General features: G+C 44.7%; 1 protein-coding gene across 2 annotated transcripts in view; it reads right to left on the minus strand.

Annotated features, from left to right (window-relative positions):
• Hmga2 (high mobility group AT-hook 2) overlaps positions 1 to 23,623 on the minus strand; it is a 115,202-nt gene that overhangs the window by 62,029 nt on the left and 29,550 nt on the right. The window lies entirely within an intron of this gene.

Here is a 23,623-nt window from a genome sequence, read left to right on the forward strand (position 1 = left end):
GTGGACCTACCCACCGCAGCCTGAGCTGGGGAGAAACTCAGTATTTCTATTCTGCACGAGGGCAAAAATCTGTGTGGAAGTATGGAAAAATGATGGCCCATGTGCCTCCTTTGAGACAGCTGTGTGATACAGCTGTTCCCCGTCACCCCCACCCCGCCCCCATCACCCTACCCCAAGGTCTATGTTTCACACAGAATGTTAGAAATGTACTAATTTGGAACGACACCAGATGTTAGCTTTGCTCTTTCCCATTGACCAAGTCATAAGAACATGTTCCTAAAAGAATAGGAAGGATTATGTAAGGACTCTAGCCCACGCCTACGAACATATTCTGCCCACTTCACCCAACAAACATCAGTTATACAGCAAGGACATCTCAGGCTTTGCTAAGGGCTGGGTACCCAGAGATGTGTAAACTATGGTTTCTATCCTAGGGGAGCTGAGATTACTAAGATTGTAAGATATTTTAAGTTCACTATTTCAGTTGTACCCTATGCCTGATAACTACTAAGTCTGCAACATATTTGGGAGGGTGGTATTTGGGCAACTCTCCCTGGACTAAGTTGATTCGTAGCTAAAACCAGCCCACAGGGATTTGTTTCTTCCCGCCTCTGTGACTTGGTGATGCCACTGCTCTGTGAAGCCTTACCTATTGTGATGATTATGAAAAAAATAAATGTAGGTAGAACAGAATGAGAAAGGTCATTTGGATTTCCTTTAGAGGGGAGAGCAGAGGAAGTTTCCAGGGTGACTGGCCACAGAAGTGGGTCGAGAACATAGAAGCAGGTGGTAAAACAGGACCCCTCTGACGCCCAGCTGCCCTGCCTGCGCTGTTGCTGTTGGCCATCGGTGACTTCATCTCTGTGTCTTGCTTCTTTCAACAGTAGGATGAGGCTGATGGCAACGCTTATCTCATGGGATTTCTCAAAGGAAACAAATCCTCACAAGAGGCCCGGTATGTGCTTTCCCATGACCTAATCCACTTCCCAACTCAGGTTTGTCAACAGCCACCTACCCACGGCTCTAAAGTCACAGGCTGATGGGCCTGCCGCTCTGTCAGCTGCAGTCCTCTGCCCCACTCCCCGCTGGCCTTCAGTACTATGTTTCATAGCATCCTCAGACCAGAAGCGTCTCTCTCTCTCTCTCTCTCTCTCTCTCTCTCTCTCTCTCCAGCCCATCTGCTTCTATCCAGAGGTGTGCATGTTTGAACTCTCACTGATTAGGATGCGTGTTTACTATGTTAGTAGTATGCCGGTTGCATCATGAGCCTCCTGTGAACTACAGCAGCTCTGAGCATCCATTGCTCTGTCCTAGCAAGAAGTGCAGAACCACACTGGAAGCTTGTGGTATAAATTCTTTTTCTTGGGGGAGGGGGGGTGCGGTGGGGGAGGGCATATGGATTGACTGCTCTTCCAGAGGTCTTGAGTTCAATTCCCAGCAACCACATGGTGGCTCACAACCATCTGTAATAGAATCTGATGCCCTCTTCTGGTGTGTCTGAAGACAGCCACAGTGTACTCATAATAAAAAAAAATAATAATTTCTTTTTTTAAAAAAGTTCTTTTTTGGCAGGGGGACTTGGGGGGATGATAATAATCCTGTGTTCATTCCACCAAATTTTAGCAAAATCCAAATGACCTAGGGGCCTAGGAAGATGGCTCAGTGGCTGACCGTCCAGAAGACCAGGGTTCTAGTCCCAGTACCTACACAGTGGCTCAAAACCATACGTAGCTCTGTGAGATTCCTGGGGGTCTGACACCCTCTTCTGGCACCTGTAGGCACCAAGCAAGAATGTAGTGCACAGACATGCATGCAGGCAAAACATCCATACACATTAAATAAATAAATAAGACTTAAAAAAAAAATCCAAATGAGAGAAATCTTGACTACCCAACTACCTATCAGAATTCTCAAAGTCATGTGACAGATACAAATATGAAGTATGGGACTGAGTGGTACAACCTGGCAGGAAGATCACAAGTTCAAGGTCAGCCTAGGCTGGAACTCAGGGCCAACCTAGTCAACTTGATGTGAAAAGATGAGACCCTGTTTCAGAAAGATGTTAATGAGCAGGGTCAGTGAGGCGCTCCGTGGGTAAAGGCTCTTGCTCCCAACTCTGACAATTTGAGTCTGTCAGACAAGTCCCAGAGCCCACATGACGGAAGGAGAGACTCGATCCCTGCAGACTGCCCTCTGACCTGCACTGCTCACACACACACACACACACACACACACACACACACACACACACACACGTAACACCGTGAATTCAGCCACATGCCCGAGTTGGGTTTGAATCCACATCCCCTCCTGTGACCTCTATGTTGTCTTGTAGCCAACTGATGCCCTGCAAGAAAGGTGGATTGAGAGGATCTCCCTTCTAACAGATACAGGATGGACGAAGGAGCTGAAGGGAACACAGAAGCAGCTGTTGTGTGGACCTACCCACAGCAGCCTGAACAAGATGATGGCAGGAGGGACAAAGGGAGCCTGAGAGCCTTCACCTCAACGGACAAGTCAGTCGGAAACAGCCTAAGAGCAACCTTTGCAACCCTGGCTCAGCACCCCAGCTTCTCCACGGGTCACCCTTTCATGTTGCATGCTGCTTACACAACAGCCATGGGGTACACGTGCCACCCATGCTTAAGAATCTGGTCTTTTTCTTAATCAATGCAATCCAGGGACTCCCCTTCAACAAGGGTAGTCTTGTGGCACGCAACTTGACATTACCCGACCACGGGGTTTTGAAAATGTACTGTTAGTCACCACTGTTCTTATTATTTCTGTTATTGTGACTTGAGGCAGGAAAATATGGAAGGGGCAGCCAGCCTTGCAAATTCCAGCCATCTCACTTATTCCCCAGGAGCATACACCTTCCAGAGACCAGGGCACAGGCAAACAAGGGAATGAGACACACATCGGCTCATGTGACAAATCGCAGCATTTGCCAGATGGAAGAGAATGAAAGCTCGGAGGAAAATATTTTGTTTTCAATCTACAAGGATATTAATAAAAACTCAAGCCCAGTACTGTGGCTACAGTTCCCAGGGAGAACTGTGCTCTGCGGCCAAAAGAGCAGAACAACAGACTCTTGTGTCTCTGAACTGTGTATCTCGTGATGTCATTGAAAACTCCACGAGTCATCACAGCTGCCTGGAAAGCATGGCTGGCTCGCTTCAACCTGGGCACCAGGAGAGAAAACCCGAGGACGGATTTCCGCGGCAGAATTTGTAATTAAGACACAGTAAAGCCAATGAATGCAGTTTGACCCGTCATAGGACGATTCAAAAGCAAAACCCTTTTTCCGGATAAAAATCCTAAGAAACTGCAATTAAATTAAAACAAAACTAAATTTCCCATAGGGCCAGAAGGGAAGATAGAGAAACATACACACTTCATTAAAAAAAAAAAAAGATGACTCTCAATGCAAATAGAATTCATGGTACAGACAGAAGAAAGGGGGCAAATTATACATTGGCAGCATCTAGAAATCCAATCCCAGAAGGCTTGCTCTGTTTGTATTTGACACCACTGGAAGAAAATTCCCATTTGGAAGCCACAAGTGGTTGATGCTTTAGGTCAGCATTTCTGCTCCAGGTGCACTGTGAGCCACTTTACATACGAACGAACTTACTGGCCTCAACAGCCATTATGGACAGTGTTATTGATTCCATGGGGGCAAGTAGCCTGGACAACAAAGCCAGAGTCTGAGAAACTGCTTGAAAGCAAGAACAAACAAGACTGGCCATTGTTCATTGCGCTGTAGCTGGAAATATTTACAGTTTTGAAGGTATCCCTGGCAATAAGGGCACCCAGCCTTTAATTCACAGGTGACAAAAAAAACAAAACAAAACAAAACAAAAAAACAACAAAAAAACAAAAACAAAAACCAGGGTGCAGAAGTATTCATCTATGTCACACTTAGAAAAAAGGCAGAGATTAAGAGGCAACCAGGATGTAGCACAGGGGCTGAGAGCACAGGGTACTCACTGGTTAACACACCCCCCCCCCAGCTTCTCCTTAAGTTACTGAACCGCTAAAGCCCTGCCTTCCTTCCCGTCAGGGCGTCTCACTGGGCTGTAGACATCCAGTGAGCTACAGTAAAGCCCTCGTACAATGCCTGGCATCCAGGGAGGGCTGACGATATATCCGATGCTGTTACATTGATCAGTATTCAACAAGTCACAGGTTGGTTTCTGAGAGACAAAACACTCTGAGAGCCAGGGGATTAAGTTTCTTATGTCTACGCAGTCCTTATCCCCAAGGAGACAAAATTTGTATTAGCAATAGCGTTTTGTCCTAAGGTACTATTATTCACCATTGTCCACCTTGATCTTCATCTTCTACCCCTAGGACAATCCTTCCATCCTCAAGGAAGTGTTTTCTATCTAAATATCACTTTGAACTTGAACTTTGGAAACTCCTAGGCGCCATCATTGAACGGGAGAAGTCTGAACACAGACACTGTTGTTTACCTGTGTCCTCCTACTTCAAGCTGGGTTCTTCATGGAAACAAGTAGGCACCAGGCATGCAGTCACTGCAGCTCATATGTGAGGAGGTCAGAGGACAGCCTCTATTACATAGGCTCAGGGGACTGAACTTGGGTCATTTGGTTTGGAGGCAAGCACCTTTACCAATTAAGCTATCTTGCCTGCCCAGTCACTGTGATCTCAATTGAAACGTATTCCTTAAGGGGGTGGGGGAATAAAAAAACGCTACTCTGTCTTAGAAAACCTCTTTTAACTGAGCGGATACTTAACAATTCCCTGCCCTTCTTGTTACACCTGCAAAGCAAACTCAAGTCTTACTGGGGACCCAGCAACGCTGACCGGAGGCTCCAGTGATGGGCACAATGCCACCTTCTTTGTTTACACTTTCTCATTCAGTCCATACGACCCTTAAAAACTATGACTGGCTCCCCATCTTCCAGATGAGATATAAAGATATGAGATATGAATGGATTAAAGCACTCTGTCAAGGTTACTGAATCCTTATCAACCGGCCTATTAAAACTTAACATTAGTAAAGATGGAGCCATTTTTACTCCAAGTTGGGCGGCTACCCAGATGTGCCTTCTCTGGGCCTCAGTTTCCCAACCTTGGGAAGATTCAACCATGCTCCAGGTTCTCTTCCAGCCTCAGGCTTGGAGCCTGCTGCAGCTACCCTCAGAGAGGGCGGCTTTGTTTTGAGTGCTCAGCTGCTCTAGCGGGGGCCACCCCGGGCTCTGCCCTGTTTTGTTTCTGCTGCTGGACCCAGTACAGACACAATCCTGGCAGCCAGCGGCATAGCGGAGCCGCAGAGGCTTCCTCCTTCCCCGAACTGCTGGCCGTTTCAGTATGAACCAAAAGGGTGTGCAGGGGCCAACTGGCACGACTGCGCAACTAGCAGCAGGATTCTCCCGGGAGCCACAGAAGCGCGGGCACGCCTTAGGCTCAGCTCGCTGCAAAGGTTGCGTTGGGCATGCAGTCATCGGCGGGGTCTGTGCCCGCTTCCCTCTGGGCAGAGAAGACGGCTTTGGTGACAGGCTGATTACTGGGAGGGAATGAGGCTCTGTGGTTCCATGCCAGCAGCTGACCGCCCAGGGACAGGAGATGGAAATACCGATCAGCAAAAGCCACATCCAAACCTCACAGCCTGGACCTCCGAGTAGGCTGCAGAACCAGCCCTGCCAGACGCTGCCCTCAAGCCATGTCTGGGCCGAGGGAAAGGCTACAGTTGCAGGAAGGAACGAGGGAGGGTGGCTGTACCCTTACGAGCTCTGTGAAGGAGTCCCGGATATGGAGCGGATTCCCGGTTCCTTCCCCTCCCTGCCTCTCCCGTGGCCTAGGACAAGGCTGAGGTCTGGACTGTTCCAATCCTAACTGGATTGTTCAGCGGAGGATCGGTGGGAGTGGTGTTGTGTTTTGTTTTGTTTCGCTACAATTAAGGAAGATTGCTTCATAATCCTTTAAATGTTTTTAGCCAAGCGTTATTTGCATAGCCTGGCCAGCAAACACGTGATTAACACTGCAGAAAGAGAGAAGGCGAAGGGAATGACAAGGCTCTGTGACTCAGGAGGCACAAACAACAACATCTGCACCGAGGAATGAGGAACAGGGACAACTGTCTCTTGCACGAAGAGAACCCAAAACTTGCAAACTGGGAACAGGCTGGGACAAGGAGAAGCTGTGGAAATAGGTTGGAAGAGGCCATCGGTGCTCGCCTGATTCCTCCTTTTCCCTGTCTACCCTCCGAAGGCAAAGCGTTGGATGCCCGTAGCATCTTCAAAACGGGTCCACTGCCCTAGTAATACACGGCAGAGACTTGGTACCATCCCAAACTCCCAGACCAACAAGAAAACCAGCTATGTTTGTGTGGAACTGTATGGAAATTACCAAATGCAGGAGCGTGGCTTTAAAAGGAATGCTGTCATCAATATTTACTGGGTGATGTTAGATCACGCCAAACATCAGTGTGGAAAGGCTACACTACACGGAGGCAGTTAGGATTAATATCACTTCTCAGAAGTGCAATGAATGAGCTGCCACAAAGCCCCAAACCTGATGGTTTTGTTTTTGGTTTTAAAGTAAAAGAAACCTTGGCCTCAAGATTCAGAGTCTTGGAACAATGTCTTCTCATCAAGGAAAACTCATTTCATATTCTCCAATGAGAACTTGGAGATTGTCCAACTCTCAGAACTCTCAGGCTACATATTCATTCATATTTCTCCCCCAACCCCTCTGTGTGTGTGTGTGTGTGTGTGTGTATGTGTGAGCGCGCCTCTCTCTCTCTCTCTCTCTCTCCTATTTCTGGCCAGTCCTTTCATACAGCCATGTCTGACACCCTATTCAAGCCTTGGATCCTCTCTAAGCTTACATTTTCTTATCCTTAATGTTTATTAAACTTTCTATTTTCCCACTTAGTTCTGAGATGAACTATTTGAACTCAAGAGTTGAATGAGATTGTCAGCGGCGGCCTTCCTTTTAACCTTTAAATACCAAGGGCAGCTCAGGCTCTCCCAGAACAACAGTAGTAACAAGATAGTTTTCAAACCGTTTTCCTAGCTCTTTTGGAAAAAGGCAAGCAAAATAACAACAAAACCAACCAAACAAAGGGAGAACTAACTGAACCAGGAAGTCTTAGGAGTGAGGCGAGAAGGCAGTGCCACAGGACAGTGGGCAGAGGTCTTAGCAATCTGCTCTGGACTGAAATGCTCTGCGGCTGAGTCCATTTTTCCTCTGGAAAACGAATCTTCCTGGGATCTTATTCTGCAGTGACCAGGAGTGACTGTCAAAGCTCTGTGAATGGATTTCAGGATGTGTGAGTGGCACCTCCCAACTTTAGCTGGCTACTTTTTTTTGTAACCACTTGCATACTTTTGGTCAACCGCTGTAAAATAAACAGTCCTTCCCAAATGTTTTTGTTGTCTTTGACAGCGCAGCAATAATTCACTTGGAATGCTGAGGAATGGAGTCGCACTAATTGCGTTGGGAGGCTGGCTTTTATGATTTCTACTCATCAAATTGTTTTCATGTGAAGAGATTCCAGAGCATAAAACATTCTGGAGATGTGTTAAAGTTTACAGCTTCACTCCGAGTTCCCATCGAAATACCTAGATGTGGACATGTGTGTATGTGTGGACACGCACCATGTGCATAAACAAATCTATATGCACACTGAACTTATATCTGAAATGATAGTCCTCTAAGACATTTAGTGGTTTTTGTATTTGGGCTTTTGTTTCAAACTTGAGAAGTGTAGCTTCTAAATTATGGCAATTTTTATCCATGCAAATGAGGGTTTAAGTTAATATTTATTCCTCCTTGGAAAAGTCTGGAGGAAACATGTCCTAACATGCTTTATGCTTATTTAGTTAATACTCTTGGTCCATTTTCTCTGGATCATATATATATATATATATATATATATATATATATATATATATATATATATCAAGCATAATATCATTTATTCAAAAGAGCTTGACTTTCCCTTGGAGTTGGGATTATTGATATAGGTTATTGATGTAGATGTATAGAACAGAATAAATTATTCTCCTGTGTCGGGAATGAAAGGAAATAACTTGAGAAACCCCACAGACTCTGTGCACTATTACCCAGGATACTTTTGTGGAGGGCAACGTTTGCAGGAAGAGGCTGAAGTCTGGATGGTTTTGCAGTTGTATCTTCCAGCCTGAACAACATGACTGGAGCCTTACAGTTCCTGATTGGCATGGGGAAAAAAAATCTTGCACTGAATTTAAACGCAGAGGCTGGGAGACTCGCAGGCAAGTCATCACACCTGTGTTCCTTCACAGCCATCCACCCTCAATGCCTGGGCTGGCATGGGCTTCTCCAGCAGAGAGCAGTGAAGCACCACAGGAGACTGCAAGCTAGGTGCCCCACCAAAGTAGAACCAGCAGGCCTAGCAGACTCACAAAGCAATTGCATTTACAGATCTAAAAAGTAGATACCTACACACACATACAATTAATGCACTGGAATTATTACATCATCACATATATTTAGGTAGTTACCTATTAATGTCCCTTGGAAATAAGGAAGATAATTGGAAGGGAAAGAAGTGTTTTTCTGAAAGTGGCTTTCTCTTTTAATTCTGCCATCTCACAAGGCTGCCTGCCCATTTACTACAGTGTTCTCTCATTTGTATTCAGGATCACCTAATGGCTGCTCTTGACTTCCCCAGCACCTACCTTTGCAGATCTTCCTGCATCCTTTGCTGACAGCACAAGGAAACCTTGGGGGATGAATGGTAAAGCAGTGCGTACAGGACTGGAGGCAACACTGTTGCAAAAAAAGATCCATTTCTGGAAGACTAAACCTGGCTTTCAATGGCTGGAGTTCAAATGGAGGTGTGCATGGGCAGGGCATGGGAAGGCTGCTTCCAGGTGAAGTGATTTACGGCATTAAAACCGGACTTGTTTACAGTGTAACACCACACGGACTTGTTTACAGTGTAACACCACATGGACTTGTAACAATGTAACACAAAAGGGTACCTGCTACGCAAATCCCTCACTGCTAAACCGGGGTGGGGCAGTGCCTTGCCATAGGGGGCGCCTTGTAAGTAGGTTATTCTTCCAATCAACAAGCCCCATGACAGAGTATGAGTGGCACAGTTGCGCATCACTGCCTTGAACAAAAACAGCCATTGTCCCCAAAGGACGCGGGAGGCTTTCCAGTTCCTCCGATGTGGCACACATGATCTGATCTGTTACTTTTCTCAGGTGCAAAGAATGTAATCTTTTTTCCTCTTTAAAGAAAAGATATCAGGGAGGAGATCTAAAAATCCAGATGCATCATTCACTTGCTTTACTGACGTGGGAGATAAGACCATCTGAAAACATTACACACAAACTTTTGGCCAGTCCCCACGCCAAAACCGTTCTCCTCTTCCTTGTCTTTCAAAGCACTGGACTCAAACCCCAGCCTCTGTATGCAGACTGCCAAAATACAAAGTGGAGCCCGGGGCCCTACACGTCAAAGGGGAGAGGGCAACATGGCGCTGTGCCCAAAAAGCACGCTGGAGTGCTGAGCGAACGTTGCAGGAACCGGCTCACATCAAAAGTTACAGCCCTGAGTTTTAGTCTTCCCAGAGACCTGTGTCATTCGACCTTGCTTTGCAAGCCCTGCTCAGCCATTCTATCTGCTGGTCTTGAAGAAAGCCACTCCCTCCCTCTCTGCCCTCTCCAATGTCCTCTGAGGAAAACCTCCCAGCAAAAAAGAAATATCTCTGGAGGGCAGACAAAGCTTCAGCTAGACTCAGTCCACCACAGCTTCCTGCAACTTGAGGCAGAACTGCAGGAGACACAAGTCTCCCCGGGTCAGCTGCCTGCCACTTTGTCTTTTCCCAGGGGTTTGTTCAGAAAGTCTCTAACTAACTCTTTCTTTCTCCCCCAACCCTGTTTTTATGTTGTTGTTGTAGTTCTCTCTCCCTCTCCCCCACCCCCAACCCCCCCCCTCTCTCTCTCTCTTTCTTATCAGTTCAAACAAGAACAATGAATTCCTCAGGCCCACAAGAATGTGACAAGGTGTCACCAAAGGCAACCAGGAAGGTGATGTATGGCCCATACAGCTCCCATAAATCACTTCACAGCCAGAGCTACAAAGAAAAAGCCAGCCACCCATAGCTGAGTTTGAAGCCCTCAAACCCTGCTCCAGCTCCAACGTCCTTGAAGAGGCTCACCTGTATAGACACACACACACACACACACACACACACACACACACACACACACACACACACACACGCTCACACAGGCTCACCCAGGCATACACAGCATCCCAAATTCTTTCCCTGCTGTGGCAAATACTGCACAGACACCGTGGAAGACTATATAATTTAATGGGCCTTAGGGACATGTGTTTACACGGCTTCCCTAAAGGCTGCCTGGGAAGTTCTATTTGAAACTTTAAAAGTTTGTAAATGGCAAAAGCATTTGTTCTTACGTCACAAAGTGATTTTCTAAGAACCTTGGGACTTCAAGTGGTGAAAATGATCCTGAGGTTTCAAAAATCATTCTCCAAAGCCCCGGAGAAGCATGAGTTCCAGGCTAGCCTGGGCTACATGTCTCAAACAGCTAAAACCATTCAGAAGTAGAAATTGTTTTTGACTGCTTTATAGTGACAAAGCGAATAACTGAAAATTACCAGTCTAGGCTCTCCTACTAGGCTCACACAGGACATGGGTTACTTGGAGGAAAAATTTAGTATGTTGTTGCGCATGTACGGAAATGTGAAGTGGACTGACGTCATCCATTACAACCTTATGCAAAGTAGCCTATGGGAAAATGGGTGTTTTCTGCCCACATTTTAGTATACTGAGTCCTGCACTATGATTTGGGATGGAGCATGCAGTATCCATTTCGAGGCAACTTAGAATCCATTCTGTGGAAGCTATGGTTTAGAGTTCCTAATATTTTTTAGAAAGTACCTCGCACATACAGTTAGGCAGACCACAGCCGCTAGGCAAACTATTTGTAAGCACTTAATGCATATGATAAAGTGAATTGTAGCTACTGCATCCCCATAAAACATACTTAGAAGAAAAAATTAAAGATTTTTCCAAAGAAATAGTTTTGTCAAAAAAAACTATAGGCAATAACAAGTCCCTCCCTAATTTCCACACTGAGGGAGACCAGAATCAGGCAGAAAGAATGCAGTACTATTTCTTCCCTCTAAGTACTTTTAATTTGAATAAAATATTCCAAAACGAGCTGGAGAAGCAGAGCTGAGTGCATCCCTACTTGCTAACCCAATTTATTCTCTCATGACAATCAAAACGTTTCAAAGAAAAGAGGAAGTGGAGACGGAGCCTGGCTCCCACATCGGCACTTCAGACTGCCAGCTGATAGTGGTCTTCATGTGGAAAACGACAAAGGGAACACATGAAACTGTGTGGAAGATTATTCACTCTACTTAGTGGGCTTTGAACTCAGGAACCAGTGGTTATTAGACACCGCAGTTTCTAGTGCCGGTAAATAAACCTCCTGAAAGTAGTGTCATAGATTAATCCCTTGCCTCCAATGCCCAATTAAATAGTGAAATAACCTGGCTACAGGTGTCGTTAGCACAACCAAAGAAGGATGTGGCATGACACAGGAGCGTTGTGCTCTAGGCTGAGAATGGATGAAGAGAAATTCCATCTGGGACTATACTGAAGGAATTATTTTTTTGTAGTAACTACTGAATGCTACTTAGCATGGGAAATTCTTTTGATCTAACTTAAAACAAAACACAACTACGGTTTGGGTATCAGGTTACACAGTAGTTCTAAAAAAAACGTTATTACTGGGGGGGGGCAGGCAAAAGTCTTTCTGGCTGGCTGGAGGAAGGTGAGGACCTACGAGTACATGCAAATCTGAGAGTCTAATATTTCTTCAGTGGGGGTGGGGTGGGGGTGGGGGTGACTGTAGAAAGGCCTCTTGCAAAATGCGACTCTGTATTCTTGAGGAGAGGTGACACACTGGAAGTGGAAAAGAGGGCATCAGGGCTGGCTGTTTATACACTGCTCATATTTTTAAGACTCTCTGAAAAGATATTAACCTTCATATTGTTACGTGAAGGTCCAGGATAGTGGACATGTTAGAATTACAGTCATCTACTAATCATAAGGAAAAAAATATCTTGCCCAGTTTTCAGGGCGTCTTGAGGGTAAATCTGGACAGCACCTGTTAGAACATCCATCCACTCAGAGCATCCATCCACTCAGAGCATCCATCCACTCAGAGCATCCATCTACTCAGAGGACCCAGCTCTGCGGGCCACCTGGACTCCACTCCAATGAAGGTAGCTGCGCCACCTGTGGGCATCTTAGGCCTCTTTCTGAAAAAGAAAACTAAGACAAAAACTTAAACTAAAACTTCAGGTGGCTTGCATCCCCGTTGGCAACCTTAGATGTGCGTAGGACAGTGAATTGTTCGCACTGGAAAGATGGTTAAAATTTCTCATGCCCTTTGACATCCTCAGGGACCTAGCTGTATGCCTGCACTCCGTGTGACCAAGAGTTTCCAACCGTATATAATAAATAGACTTATGTACCTGTAAATGTGTATTTTACATATGCATTAGCCTGATAGATTATATCGCCTCGTTACTGATGTGCATTTACTCATTTTGATTTCAAATGTGAAAGAAAAATATTTTTAACTTTGTAGATAATAAATGGATTATATGACAATGTGAAGGGTAGAGCCTTACATCCCTGATGTATCAGTAACATAGCCCAAGACCCAACTCCATTTAATAGATAATAAAGGAAATCTGAAATTTCCCTCAGAGTCTCCTGCTTCATTATGACTGCACTCACGCATAAGACGTCAATGTGTCAAAAGTACAATAGGTGTATTGTGAGGTAGAACATAGTGAAATCTCACTTCTTGTTTGCTATTAATTCGTTATCTGTCAAGCTGCCTTACGGGGGGTACTGTCTTTTTTACTACAGTGACCTTTATAATTTCACAAGGGTAGGCACCGTGCATTAATCCCTATTTACAGGGTGCATCTTAGCCATCTAGTAAGACAATCTGTCATTACTGTCACTGTTCTATAAGCGTGGGCAAATTCCATGAGCAAGAGTTGGAAATGGAACCCTGTGCCACCCCACCCCCCACCCCCAGTCTTCACTGTTGGGTCCACGATGACCGTCTGCTAATGATGGATGTTGCCAAGTCAAACCGAAGGGATGTGCTAGGCACCACAGAAGTGTAGGCAAACACTCAGGGACACAGAAGATGTGTCATACATGATACATATACACGTTATATGGAGATGCATAACTTTATGTCCAATAAGGTACTGAATTTCTGCCAAGTCATCTACTTTTTCCAAGGGAAGTTAAGCTTATCTTGATAAATGCGATTCTCTGACAGCGACACTGAAAGATTTCTCCCTCCCCATAATGATTGCCATCCTCCAAGATGAAAAGCACATCTAATCCCATAACTGCTGACATCTATAATTAACTTGACTCAGGGCCATAAAGGAAAGAGAAGATACCGAGAGGAAAGAAGGCTTTTCTGCTGGGGATCTGTTGTCACGTTCCCACGGAGCCATTCACTCCTAACATACCTGGCACCGGAATCCAACAGCCCTGTCATGTGGACACAGACCCAGAACTTGGACACAGTCATCCCGCAGATGTTTTTCATGGTAAACACTGTGCTCTGCACACCAAAATCAAAGATCAATGAAACATAGTGTCACGCAGGAAAGGTACATTGCTGAATAGTCACAGCACAATGTGATATGTGCCCTGCTTCAGGCGTGTGTCGACTGCCTTGACAGAGAAGATACGGGGTATGATTCAAAAAAGGGACTGCCATATCGGAACTGGGTTTTGGGAGATAAAGTAAGATTTGTTCTGATGGAGAAAAGGGGGTAGAAAAAACACAATCTGACCATGAGTGGGAAAGAGCCCATGCAATATGGGGAAAAAAATAAGATAAACCAAGACTATTCTTTATGAATAAGGAAGTATAACCTGCAGCTAGTGGGTTGTAGGAAACGAGATCAGAAGGCAGACTTAGTGCTATATCAACATAAATTGTTTGGACCTTTATCTCTGGGGAGAATGGGAACCATTGAGAATTTTTGCTAGGAGAGATGACGTTTCTGCTTTGACAACACTTGAGCACTATCTGGGGTGGACTGAGCAGAGAAGACCAGAGACAGAGAAAGCAGCTACTCAGAGTACAGTTGAGTGGGCAGAGTCGAGAGACCATACAGAGAAGGGAGGAAGCGTGGAAGGAGGAGGAGGAAGCTGGAAACATATGGATCAAGGCATACCTGGGAGCGCTGGAGACAGGAGATGGGTCAGCGGTGGCCTGGTGGAAGAGGACACCATCCAAGCTAAGAACATAGGCGTTCAGATGCAATTAGCTGAAATATAGGATGTGGTTGGAGCTAACTCAGAGCGAATGCATGGAAGGAAAACCAGAGAGGGTCTACCTCCTAAATAATAGAGCAATAAGCAATAAGTGCACAGCAGCCAGGGTGAGAAGAACATATCAGACTGTCCGGGCAAGAAAGGACCCGGAGCTTAAGCATTTGTTCTGGGATCCAAGATGGGAAACCATGAGATGGGTATTTTAGAATAGATATTAACAGGGGACTGGGGAGTGCTCTGGCCTTTTCAGTGTGAAGTGTCCACAAAGCCTCATTTAATCTGTGTTCTGTCTGTGAAGGACGAGTAGAAGCCTGTGTTCTGTCTGTGAAGGACGAGTAGAAGCCAGCATCACACTCTCTCAGGAGGGGAAGACACAAAGAGGCAAAGAGGAGCTCCCATTATTACTTTTTGCTTCCCCTCCATGACACATGCTTTCAACCTACAAAGAGGAAGTTGTGCTGACTCCTCTTGGCTATACCCGAACCCTGAAAACTCAGGAATGTTCTGGTGTTCAACTTCAAGTCTGCGATACCCATAGAGCCACATTAGGTTGAGCAAGAGAGGTAGGCCCTCTCTGGTTAAGTGTGTCATTGAAATCAAAGGTTGTTTCTCTGTTTCTGAGCCTTCCTGGGTGATTTTCACAGACCCCAGCAGCCCGTTTGACATAGCTCCATGGAGCTGGTCACACCAGAGTGCAGACTAAAAGTGCCTAGAAAAAGAACGTGCCCTCTCACCTAGAGGGAAATCCACACTTTCCAAATCCCCACAGGAGGAGAAGGAGAAGGTGATGAAGAAAACACACCTCTACCTCATTACCTTTTGGCTTTGAGAATTTAGACACAGACCGCTCAGAATCCCCCAGAGAAGGGGAAAAAATAATAGCTGGAGGCAAAGCCAAAAATGTCTCCTGCTTCTATTAATGGCCTTAAATTTATTTTCCATCCACACACTAGAGGAAAGGATGCATTTAAATGGATTTAGAGGCCCAGGAAGAGACACGGAGGCAGGTGTTGGTGACCATGTTCTGTTGTCAGATAGTAAATATTTTAGGCTTTGTTAGCTAGATGGTCTCCACGACACACCCTACCTAACTTCTGTTACCACAGAGAAAGAGCTGTCACCAGCAACACAGGCACAAACAGGTTGCTAATTTTTGTCAATACAAAAACTCATTAACATTTTCACGTGCTAGTTGTTTTTCTTTAAGTCATTTGCAAGCACAAACATGTGCAGGATAGACGTGTATTTTGGAGGCGGAGAACACAGGGTCTTGCCCCCATATACCTACCTACCCAAAGACCTCGTGAAATAATTGGAGCTGCAGGCACTGAGCCTGTGCACCACGGAGCCTAGAAACACATGGTTTTAAAACTGATTTCTAAAGCACAGAACTGGTACAGCAAATAGTCTATGTCTGGGTCTCTAGACCGTGGCTGATAATTCAGGCTACAGGTTTACAGTTTTTCTAAGCCAAATTCATATCGGTTTGGTCATTCCCTTGCTTAGAGTCTTTAATCATTTCTCCTTGGCGGTGCTGGCCCTCCTGACCTACTATGGAAGCTCCCTTTCCATGCTCACCCCCATGCTATGGCCCTAATTTACGCTATCCAAACTACGCTTGGGGAAACTTGATGGTACACATCCTACACTTCTCTCTACCGCCATTGATCCCGTGCTACCCTTACGTGAGACGCATGCCTTCTCTGTGAAATCCCTCCAAAGCTACCCCATTAAAATCCCTTTCATCCCTCAATGCTCAACTGAAGCACTACACACCTCCTCCGAGAAAGCCCCGCTTGCATTACATGGCTGGGATAAGAGTCTGGTAGATGGCAGCTTATGGCTCACATCTTGACACATAAACTAAATAACTGCCTTGTGTGACTCTCACAAGGCTTACACAATGAGATGAGACAATGTTAATAAAGCCCACCATGGTGCTTGAAATACAGCTGGAGTTCAAAATAAATAGAAGCTTCATCTTGCCTATCCTTAAACTATAAATCTTTCTGCTACAAGCCATGTTTGATTTACTCGCACAAAACTTATAACGATCTGCATGTACATATTATATGCTTAATAAATGCTTATTAAATATAAGGTAGATATTAAGAACTGTGCCATTTATTTTGTAAAACAAAATCAATGGTTTTAATAATAATGCTAAATGTGAAAAGGGCTAAAACACAAGATTCCCTGAATTTTTCAAGTTGAGTTGGCTGTATGGTGCAGAAAAAAAATCATGGCACATAGGGGTTATACACCCAGAGCCAGGAGTCAATTTGATTACTGTCTAGCTTGTGTTTCTGTACAAGTTACTTATAAATTCTGACATTCTGTTTCTTCTTTCCTAAGACTCTGAATAAAAGGTCTTAAAGGAGCATTCTGGACTATGACACTCCTTTCTATTTGGTAGGTTCTTAGTGCCTACAGATTGGGAATTTTAAATAGGACCCATTTATTTTTGCCAGCCTCGTGGAACAACACTCAAAACAGCACACGCCTGAATGAAATGGAAACTGTATCTCCCAACCGTGATTTTATAATGTAGAATCAGCAAACTCTGGATCTTCCCCATGGGAAAAAGCCAGGTAGCTGAAGGAGCTCTCCTACGACATCTGAGGATTGATTGATCCAACGCCCAATACCCTCTTCTTCAGCAAACAGCAAGAGCGAACTTGAGCCATGACATCTGACCAGACTGAGATTCCATCCAGCTAGCTTTCAGTGTGTGGCTTTCAATGTGTACTTGACTCTTGAATAAGGTCCCTGAAATACAGTCGTAAGAGTTCTTCCGTGTCTTGGTCATGACTCTCATCCTTCTGAGTTAGTCTATGGCCTACCATCTTCCCTTTCCAGTTTTGACCTGTGAAGGTGACAGTGATGGGGATGGTACTCTCCTATCTTGAATGATGTACGTCCAAACTAATGCGGCCCAGGCTGCATTCCAGAAAACAAGAACAACAGCAACAACACAATCAACCTCAGCCTACGTGGTATTGAGCCAAACGAGTTGAATCCTTAGAAAACTACCCCTAGCTACAGTCTCACCAAGTGCTCCATAAGTTGAATGTTTCATAAATAGGTTTCGCCTCGGTGACCAAGGAAGTGCAGCAGTTTAGGAATGCCAATCTCTTAAAGCACACAGTACAAAAAAAAATAATGATATTCCATGAGCCATGGATATGCATGCACTGTGTCAACTTGCAGTACCAGGGAATCTGTGACACTGGCACAACTCTTAATTTAGTTTCCACCGCAAAATGCCACGGTTCATAACAGCCGTGCATGGTGGCTACTCAGCTCTGGAGGCCAAAGTCTGGGTGGTTACAAGTTCAAGGTTAGCCTAGATAAAATGGTGATTTCTTTTTAACTCAACAATGAGAACAAAGCCGAATTATGAACCAGTAAAGGCAGTCACTGAACTGGCAACTCACTAGCACTGACGTGAGCATTCTCTTCGGATCTAGTGGAGACTTCAGTGTTTGATAGATAGAAATAGATATGGTCTAGGTTATTCTGACAGCTCATCCTTGGTTCTTTAGCCATCTTTTGCGATGTCCCAAAACTGGACAAGAACCATGGAGAAGAGAGCGATGGCCTGTATAGTATCTAGAAAAAATAAACTCACATCTCGCCTTTTCTCCATCTCTGAGGTAAATGGGACTTTGGGCCCAGAGGGTGTATGTAGTGTATCACCTCAGCGCTCTCTTTGCCTTTTCGTGTTCAGACACTGGAAGTAACTTGACCCCTCTCCATCCTCACTGGACAGCTGCCAGAATGAGACTCGGCTTTCTTTCCCGTGTGCTCCGGAAAGCCACCTACCACTCAGAGGGACTCTTTGACATGCTCCCGACTTGAAGGACAAATGAAATTGGCATTTTTTTTTTTTTTAAATCTGAAGGCAAAACAAAGGAGTCAGAAACACGACACCGCAAGACCGGGCACTTATCTGTCCTCCCAGTGAAAAAGGAGGCTTGGGGCTCAAAGGATTCTGCAATTGCATTTCCAGGAGCGGTTTAGTAGATTTCTCCCCCTCTCTTTGTGGGGGTCAGCCACAGGAGGTGACTGTCTGTCCCTTCTCAGATGCAAAGATTCCTTTGTGAGCAACCCCACACAGGGCAGAGAGAGAGAGAGAGAGAGAGAGAGAGAGAGAGAGAGAGAGAGAGAGAGAGACTAACACAGTGTTCCTGACATCTGCTCTCCTTGGGTGTCATGGTCAGCGGCAGATTGGGAAGCAAAGTTTTGTCTTTTCAGCAACATGGTACCTAAAGCTAGTCGTTCGAGCATTTGCTGAGTTCTGCTACGGACAGTCTAACAGGCACAAAGGGAATTGCAGGGACATGTGAGACAGGGAGACTGCATGCTAGCTCTCCAGGGGCTCTTTGCCTTACAGGTGAAAGGTTAAATATATTGATTCCCATCTTTTAATTTTTTTCAGAATCCCACCCAAACTTCTCCAGCCATCCTTCCTGGCCAACTAATGGCTCTCACCTCGACTCTGTGTCCCCACAAGACTTAGGTCCTCCACTTTTCTATTGTTTGAACTTGGCAGCAGTGTTTTTTGTGTGTGTGTGTGCATGATCCAACTAGTTTCTCAGCATCAGGGGGACGGGCTTTCCAGCTTCTTGGTCCCTCACGTCCTTCTTTGCACAGTTGTTACTTTTGTGGCTCTAACACTATACATACTTACTAAGCGAAGTCTTGGTGGCCAATGCTGAGGACATCTGCTCAGATGCCACTCCAAGTATGTCCCGGCTCTCTCCCTCACAGATTAAGTTCCTAAAAGTTCCCTTTCCTGACAAGGCTGTCCGTGTGTCTATCCAGGAGCAAAGGTGTTCTTGCCTGAGCGAACCGTGAAGAAAGGAACCGCTCAGAGCTACAGTGGGTTTGACCTATCTTTGTTCATTACAGAAACAGGACAGGTCCATGTCATTGGCTACCTTGAGAAATGTCAGTCAACAAAAAGGGCGGGCCCTTGAACCTGTCACCCAGTGCTTAGCTGGCATGATGTAAACCAGTGGGCTAGGTCAGCGGAGGACTCTTCCTATCCAAACTGTTCTGTTTTTGTTCTACACAATTTAGAAACCAAAGAACCCACCAGATCTCATTCCTTTCCTCCCACCCTCTTCCTCTTCCTTCTCTACTCTCCCCAGATACAACGTGGGTTCAACCGGTTGAGGGCATGTGACGCCAACCAGTGTGGATGTACATATGTTTACACCTCAGGCTCATGTCATCCATTTTACAGATTATCACTACTTACAGGAAATATGGCTGCTCACATTAATGGGGATTGTGAATGCTGCCTAAAGTTTGTGGTGAAGCACGTGAGGGGGAAGAAGTGGAGAAAGATAATAATTACTTCATTTTCAAACCTCAAATAGGTATACAAATGTCCCAGAGAGAACAGATATAATGGATCCGGTCTCCTTTTCTTCAACCCTGACAATATTTATAGCATATCCTTGGGTAAATTTCTTTAGGGTATATATACGCTTAATTATTACAGTACTTTACACATATAGTATAAAAGTTCATTCTCACAATGTCAAAAATATGTAAATGAGCTACCGTACATAAAAGGTACCAAGATATTTCTAGTCACTTGTGAACAACATTAAGAAATATAGATGAAATGCTTCATGATGCGATTTATTATGGCTGCGATTTAACCCAAATGGTTATATTGCACGTAGGCTAAATGGAAGCACAAAAATTCATTTGTAATATGTTCTTGGAAAAAGAGGGTTATAGTCACACTGCAACATTAACGCTACTTGAATTCAAACCATTTTTCCTACTGTATTAAATATTTCCCTGTGTTGGGAGCAAGATCTTGAATAGCGAAGCTGGTGCTGTTCACCAAATGAAAACAGTGAGCTTGTGCTATTCATAAAACAGCTGAACAACCACGTTGGTAATAGAAGACCTCAGAGAGCCAGCAAAAACAAAACCAACAAACAAAAACCCACCATTGTTTTCTTAATAATCATAATTCTTTTTTTCCCTGTGTGATTTTTACCTGCATAACACTACTCAAATAAATTGACAGTTGGACCCCAAATTACTGTCTTGGCTGCTACGTGGCATTCTGCAAATCTCTCAAAACCCCTTACTTAAGTCTGCTTCACCCCCCCCCCCAAAAGCACTTACTTACTCTCTAGAGTGTTACAGGAATTAGGTGTCCTGGAGCCCACAGCGCCTACGCCTGGTTAGCAGGTTGGAAAGTAATAAGCACAATGGAAAGGGAACCTACTTGGTTACCATGGATACCTTAGATCTGAAGAACTCCTATTTGGGGTGCTCATCAGCCACTACTTGCACAAAATCCCTCACGCTGCCTGGACCTGCATGCGGTCATAAATGTTTAACTGCATCCGTACAGTGTTCTCCAAGTGCTCTGAAATGGCACAGCCATGCTGTGGGAAACCAGTCCTTCCCCTGGTGCATCTGCACTGCCTGCTACCCGTCCAGAGACCTGAAGGTTTTATTTGGCCATCCGTTTTGCAGGACTGAGCCATTTCTGCTAGATCGCTACAACTGCTTAGCTAGAATCAGCCCCAAGATTAATTTCTGCGGCAAGTCAATTCACCCTGGGATGCTACAGCTTACAAAAGGTTTAAAAGCTCTCCCCGCACTGTAGGGGCTCCAACTCTAGTAGTCTGGATAAGAGGGGCCAGGGAGACTAGTAAGGTACATAGCCTTTACCTAGTCACGTGAAAGCTTCCAGGGCATTTCCTCTGCATGAATCCCAAATTACAACCGACTTTTCTCAACATCTGACCCATGCAAAGGAAGTTTCAGTGATATATATAATATATATGCATACATACATACATTACATACATAGACATTAGATCTGTGAAATCTAATGATCCTTGAAGCCAAAGCAGTTATCTTAAACTCACCAGAGACACATGTTAGCCCTCTTCCCAGATGTTCATTTTATCCTACAGGAGGATGGTACAGGCGACTTGGGAGACCAGGCCTTACACTGGTGCCCTGTTTTGGCTTAACGGCTTTAGTAAACCAACAGAAACACTTTGTCCCATAAAGATAATTGCACAACAAAACTTTTATCTTTTCCAGATGGCAAATGGGATGTCACTCAGTGTGACTTAATGATCTGGCCCCCACAGGACTCTCTCTAGATTCATTTGCCTGCTCCGCCAGAGTGCCTACTCGTCGACCGCAATAGGGAGGCTAGTCTCTACACTAATGAAAGTAAGAGCCAGGCTGTTGTCAGGAGCTGGGCATGGCTGGAGAGAGGCGTAAACAGGGGCGTGGCTGGAGACGATTGGTCATCAGGGACAGCTGGCAAGATTGTTTATGTCCTCTACATTCACCATCTCTTTCCTCTCCATGGTCTATGGTTGCTCTTGTCTTCACCATTCTCTTGGGATCTTGACCCACAGCCACAGTTTGACTCTTTCACCCGTGGCCCCTGTTTTAAGTCTTCAGCTCGGCCCTCTCCCCTAAACTCCACATATATATCTAGTTGGGTGTGTAAGCGTTGCTTCTCCACATAACCCTTCATGTTCATTATTTTTCTACAGAATTTTTTTTTTACCTAGTAGGTATAATATCTGTATCTTATTTCCTAGCAAACATTTTCCTTATTTTTTTTTTAACGTCCTAGAATACAAGTGACTTCTAACAGCTAACTTCCTCCATACGTGCACCATACTGGTTATTTTAAAATAGTATCTTAACGTAATTTCAGAAATGCTTACTTTTTCCTTATATAGCATAGTCTCCATGTTTGCTGCAAGATTCTGAGAACAGATAAATATCTAGTCCCAATGTACTTGAAGTCGCATGGTGGAATTAGGAAAATGCTTGTGTATAAACTGATTCTCTTCACAAAATAGGTTGGCATGGTAGCATATCAAGTATAGTTTATTCAGAAAAGAGTCACATATGTCTTTACTGAATTCACTCTTTAAGATTTTGTTTTCCGGGATAGAAAGATGGCTCAAGAGTTAAGAGCATTTGCTCTTTGTTCAGAGGACCCAGGTTCAATTCCCAGCACCCACAGGTTGACTCACAACCATATATATAACTCCAATTCTGGAGACTTTGACAACCTACCCTCTTCTGGCAGACACACACAAGGTACTCAGACAAAATACCCATACACATAAAATAAAACAAAAACATTAAAAATTGCCACAGATGGGCTGGTGAGATGGCTCAGTGGGTAAGAGCACCCGACTGCTCTTCCGAAGGTCCAGAGTTCAAATCCCAGCAACCACATGGTGGCTCACAACCATCCATAACGAGATCTGACTCCCTCTTCTGGAGTGTGTGAAGACAGCTACAGTGTATTTACATAAAATAATAAATAAATCTTTAAAAAAAAATTGCCACAGATACACAAGGTACTTAAATCATGCAAATGGATACATTCATGGATGATCGTAGACAGAGGACACTGAAAATAGTGTTTTGAAAAGGAAAGAAATGTACTTTCATAGTGAACTACATTCATGGATCGATGAACAAAATATAAAGAAGTCTGATTTGCCAAACAGGAGCTCAGTTTTGTCCTCCGTGATCAGCAAATATTTTTTTTTCCTGTAACTGTCGGCTTCCTCTACTCAGTTACTGCCTAATGATCTGTTGAAGTGATACCATCTCCTTCCCGGTCCGCAGAAGTGCCCTCCCCCACCCACATGACCATGCTCCATCTTCTAGAGCGGCATCTTATGCCCGTGACCTTGAACAAAGCCTAAGCGAGAGAGCCTGGTCACTCTGTCTTGAAAGATTTCCTTTCCAACATCTGCTGCTTCCTATTTTGCAATCTCACTTGCAAACAGTGGTCCTCTTGTCATAGATATTTATGTGTCTACGTGTCAGGAGCCAAGAGATTAGCGAGAGCAGCTACTCTTTGGGGTAATTGATGACATAACACTGCAGAAATACATTTGATTTTTTGTTTTTTGTTTTTTGTTTTTTTAAAAAACTTTTAATTGCATGGTTTTAAGAAGCCATTTTGTGAGATTTGAGTAGACCATTGTGTGCTTTTCTTTTTCTTCTCCATTCAATGAATTTGAACACAGAAGCTACTATTTAATACCTAGATATTAAACACACACATACACACCCAAACCCTCTATTCAAGGAGCATGGGGACAATCATAGAGGAGTACAGAGACAACCATAGAGGAGCACAGGGACAACCACAGGGGAGCACGGAGACAACCACAGGGGAGCACGGAGACAACCACAGAG

The sequence above is a fragment of the Mus musculus genome, chromosome 10 (assembly GCF_000001635.26).
Source record: "Mus musculus strain C57BL/6J chromosome 10, GRCm38.p6 C57BL/6J".
NCBI classification, from domain to species: Eukaryota; Metazoa; Chordata; class Mammalia; order Rodentia; family Muridae; genus Mus; species Mus musculus.